We start from the raw sequence: 5419 nt of genomic DNA, 5'->3' as shown, positions 1-5419 counted from the left end.
TCTTTACTAAACTTGGTTATATAATCCCTTAATGATTCATTATGACCCTGAGTTATCCTATATAAATCGCTAGTCAATCGTTCAAATTTTCTACTACAAGAAAATTGATTATTGAATAAGTTAACTAAATTAGCGAATGAAGTAATAGAGTATGGGGGAAGACTTAGCAGCCATTTAAGAGCTGATCCAGTAAGAGTGGATCCAAATCCCTTGCACAGGCATGCTTCCTTTAACCTTTCTGGAATAGGATTGATCTCCATCCGCTCCCTGTATTGTGCTATGTGTTCCTCAGGATCCGTTGTACCATCATACAGCCTCATAGTAGGGATATGGAATCTTTTGGGTATCTCAGCATCACAGATTGGTGGTGCAAAACGAGATACCTTAAGGCTTCCATCTGCAATCTCCGGGATAGGTTTGACTACCCCTGGAACACTTGATATCATATCCTTCAGTTTTTGTAGTTCTCTGGCCATAGCATGATTGATACCTGTATCCTGCATGAATCCATGGTTAGTGGTATAAGAATTATTAAAAGTGTTACCTCGCATCGGGTTCAAATTAGGAACATTGGATGTGAATCCATGTTGCAGGGATTCTGGGATGATGGAGGGACCAGTGGAAGCAATGGTTTGCATTGGAATAAAATCTCCTTGATGGACATCTGGACTTCCTGTTTGCAAATTCTTCAAGGATCCTGGTATCTGAGGGGATCCTTGAACCTGGGATGATCCTGGAACAAAGGAGGATCCTAAGCTCATGAAGGATCCCATATGCTGAGTGTAGGATCCTGCCGGTTGGAAATATGATCCTGATGCCTGAGTCATTGCTGCTGGGCCGAAATGCACTCCTCTTAATCCACCCATATGTTGAATGTCTAGGGCCTCTGATGGCTGAGAAGTAATCATCGGAGTATCAAAATTCAAAGATTTGGGCATTAGTGGGGAATGATCCTCTACCGTTTTCTTTTGCCTTTTGAGATCTCCGATTTCCTTGAGGATCCTGTCATTAGTTTCATCCTGCTGCTGCATACGATCCCTCATCTGCAAAATCAAAGTAAATATATCACTAGTACTGGGAACAGAAGAAGTTAGAGCAGAAGATGATGGTTTAGAGGAGATAGGAGTTGGTCTCTTCTCAGCATTTTTCTGAGATCCAGCTGGTGGTGGAGGCAAAGGTGGAATGCCATTAGATGAATTGACTGCAGACATTGCTGTGGAAGTATTCTTCAACGATGAAGCCATGCAACACTTCCGGAATGATCACCAACAGAAAAAATTTTCTTATGAATGAAGCACCAATTGCCCCACGGTGGGCGCCAAACTGTTTTGGTCAAAAAACACTTAAAGATAATGCAACCAAACTTTATGTAAACGGGGAATGATGCTTGGTATGATGAACAAAGTGAAGGATCACTCAAATGTAAAATGCATAAGTGACACAAGGATTTATACGAGGAAAAAGCCCTTGATCAATGATCTCCGGCATAAAAAACCTCGGGTGATGGAAACTACCGATCACCAAACTTCAATATAACAAATAATGGTTACAACTTTGGATGGTAACGAGCTAGGTACAAGGATCACTATAGTATCGTATGCTAAAGCGTGTGAGAAATGTGTTGTGTCTTCCGAATGTTCAAGAGTGCCTTTTATACAAGTGTGTGTGGTTCTATTTTAGGCAAATCACCTAACTACTAGCTCATTACCCCTTTAGAAATAGAAGTAAATTTAGCCTAAATAATCGCCCTTGAATTGTGCTGAGTTTCCATATTCTTCATAACGTCCATCTTTGATTATGCATGTGTAAAATTAGCGTGATAGATTCCTTGTTTACGTTGCTAAGACCAAGTCCAACTAGTAATTCCTGCAAAACAACATTTAATCCAAAGAGAACAATCGTTAGTGTGAGGATCCTTAGGATGATCCGTGATCCTGATCCTGGAGCTCCTCTGAGGATCACTATCTGCCAAAGAAGTAAGGATCACTTGTTAGGATCACATGTAAGGATCATAGGTCATAAAAATCCAGCCCTAACACATAGCAAGAGATAAGTTTTAAACAATTCCTCATAGCAAGCATGTGATTCAAGATGAACATTTAAATATGGTATGTGTCCAACATATCAAACCAAGAAAACGCAATATGCTCATGACATTACCGAAGATAAAGAGGCGGGTCGTTAATCCTATAGCGCTATAATTGTTAAGGTGGGCTAGCAAAGTTAATGAGCATATACGTTCCAAATCGTTCAAATAGAGCATACAAGAATCATAAGTAAAGCACATTAGTTTCATGTTTGTACAAGGATTGAGTATGTTTTGATTAAGCATAAAAGTTGTTTTGAATAGGTATACATGTTGCATCCCAAAGTGTAAAGGGGAAAAGGGGATCGAGTATACTCACAAAGTTTGCATATGCTTTCCAATTATCCAATTATTGACGAGTTGATGAGGTTAGAAGATTGAATGTGTAGGGTTAAAGTTCAAGTATGCTTAGAGTCGAGATTCGGTATTTAAAACAACATAAAAGTAAGATATGAGAATAGCATGTGAAAATAATCATCTTCAACACTTAACACTTGTATGACACTTGGTAACCACAAGGGTTATGATAACGTTTTCATGAGTTGAACACCCATAAGAATCACAATAAGGTTTAGGTCTTAGGTGATGTTCTACTACTTTAACATATAAACACAAGTTCAACATCAAAGGTTCGAATGAGCATATATATATATATATCTAGGTAAAGTACTACATATTATTTAGTCCAATAATTCAAGTAGGAGGTAGAAGATTAGGATCTTCATTTAGGCACCTCGTGTTATCATAGATGTCATGTATGGGGTAGGAAGAACATGCTTCCATTTAGGAACCCCTTGAATGTTCACCACTTCACTTGATGTAAAAACAACCAATGAGGGTCATGAACTAGGATTAGCACAATAACATAAACAAACTAACTATAGAGAAATCATCAAATCATGTGAGGATTGTATGTAGGACAACCCAAGTTGTTCCATAATCACTCATTCATCAAGATCTAAGCTTGACATGATTTGTGGGTTAAATACCCTAACAAAACAGAAAGTATTTGAGGTTTTAACCTCTGATTTATAGTGTCTCAACCTTGTTTTTAAGCTTAACCAACCATAAGTGAGGTTGTAAGCATTAGGATATAGGTTTGAGATGAGATAGACTCAAGTTTGGTAAGAAATAACAAGGATTTCATGAAAACAAAAACAATCAGTGGACTTTGGAGCCTTTTTGCCGGAGTTCCAGGGACTTATTTACTGTGAAAAACCCATGGAAACGTAGATAAGGTCAATGCAAAGTAGTAGGAAAAAGAATCGAGTGAATCGGATAAGAATTGAGTGAGTTATGCTCATTTTCGTGAAGGGGTGTCAATCTGCTCGAGCCCTTGCTTTCAGCTGCGGTTTGGAGGATGTTTTGAGAGTTTTTAGTGTTGCAAAAGTGGTAGGGAGGCTGGTTATAAGTGGTACTTATAGGGGGAAGGATTAGGGTTTCAATGGGTTGGGCTTTGGAAGTGTTTAGAAGGGGTTACACCTTGAAACTAGCCCACAAAACCCAACTATATGGGGCTGAATTTTGCTGAATTGGGGCTGCCATATTTCTTTATTTTTTTATTTTTAAAACATTATAACGAGTAATTTTGTTAATGAAGTTGTGTAATAATATGCAACAATGTTTCCCCTAACTTGTAACAAGGTAAAATATGAAATAAAACATGATTTAACTAGGTAAAAAGTGTAATGTACAAGTATGTAACATGTTTGTAAGTGACAAGTATATGTCACATATTAGATGATTAACCGTTGTATAAATAAGCATATTATTAGAGGTTTCTAGGTATCAACAATTTAAGGACAAGCATGGACATGCATCGTGAATAAGTATCGTATAAGTATGAATTACAAATAAGGATTCGATGTACAATGAATTCGAACGTATGAACATGTATGAATATGTAGATGGTGAATTTAAAGAAATACGAATTTTATTTATGATCCAAGTCTCGGATTTGACAACGAAAAGACGACTACAATAATACAAGATTTCCAAAAATAGCATTACAAGTCGAGCTTTCTAACTATGGAAAGTATGAAAAAGCAGGGCATTACATCAATGCGCGCCAAGCCCAGGCTGACAACAACGTGGTCAATGGTACGTTCCTTGTGAATGGTATTTATGCATCGTGTTTGTTTGATACTGGAGCCGATAATTGCTTTGTGTTGTTTGAATTCGAGAAGCTCATTAATCGTAAGCGCTCCCATCTCTCTTCAATGTTCGATGTAGAAGTCGCCACCAGAAGAACTGTCGTTGTTAATTCTGTTCTCCGTGATTGTACTCTTGAGCTCAACAATCACATCTTCCCAATCAACCTTATTCCAATGAAACTCGTAAGTTTTGACATCATAGTAGGCATGGACTTTCTTCGCGAAAACCATGCTGAAGTTGTGTGCCTCGATAAGATGATTCGATTCTCGCTCACGAATGGTGATTTATTGTGTGTCTATGGTGAAACTGCTTCGAAAGGCCTCAAACTCATGTCATGTGTCCAAGCTAGCAAGTATTTCCGCAAGGAATATAGAGCTTTCTTGGCTAACATTGTAGTAGCGGATAAGGAAAAGAAAAGGAAGACAGAGGTGAAAGACGTCCCTGTGGTCCGTGAATTTCCTCAGGTGTTCCTTGATGATCTTCCTGGACTACCGCCAAGTCATGATATCGATTTTCGTATCGACCTCATTCCTGGAGCCAACCCTGTTGCCAAAGCTCCTTACCGACTCGCACCGTCCGAAATGCGTGAACTCTCAAACCAACTCTAGGAATTACTTGAGAAAGGCTTTATTCGCCCGAGCACCTCTCCTTAGGGCGCGCCAGTTCTCTTCGTTAAAAAGAAGGATGGGTCGTTCAGGATGTGTATCGACTATCGGGAGTTGAATAAGTTAACTATCAAGAACCGCTATCCTCTGCCCCGAATTGATGATTTGTTTGACCAACTGCAAGGTGCTACGTGTTTCTCAAAGATCGGTCTACGCTCAGGCTATCACCAGCTACGCATTCAGGAGGGAGATATACCCAAAACTGCCTTTCGCACTCGTTACGGCCATTATGAGTTCGTTGTTATGCCTTTTGGTTTAAGCAACGCACCCGCGGTTTGTATGGATCTAATGAATCACGTGCGTAAACCTTATCTCGACCGCTTCGTCATCGTATTCATCGACGATGTCTTGATCTATTCCAAATCGAAAGCCGAACACGCGCAACATCTATGTTTGGTTCTCGAACTACTCCAGGGGAACCAACTCTATGCCAAGTTCTCCAAGTGTGAATTCTGGCTAGAGGAGGTTCAGTTTCTGGGTCACATCGTAAATAGTCAAGGTATTCATGTCGATC

Source organism: Helianthus annuus, chromosome 4 (assembly GCF_002127325.2).
Source record: "Helianthus annuus cultivar XRQ/B chromosome 4, HanXRQr2.0-SUNRISE, whole genome shotgun sequence".
Taxonomy (NCBI): Eukaryota; Viridiplantae; Streptophyta; class Magnoliopsida; order Asterales; family Asteraceae; genus Helianthus; species Helianthus annuus.
This window is presented reverse-complemented; position numbering follows the sequence as displayed.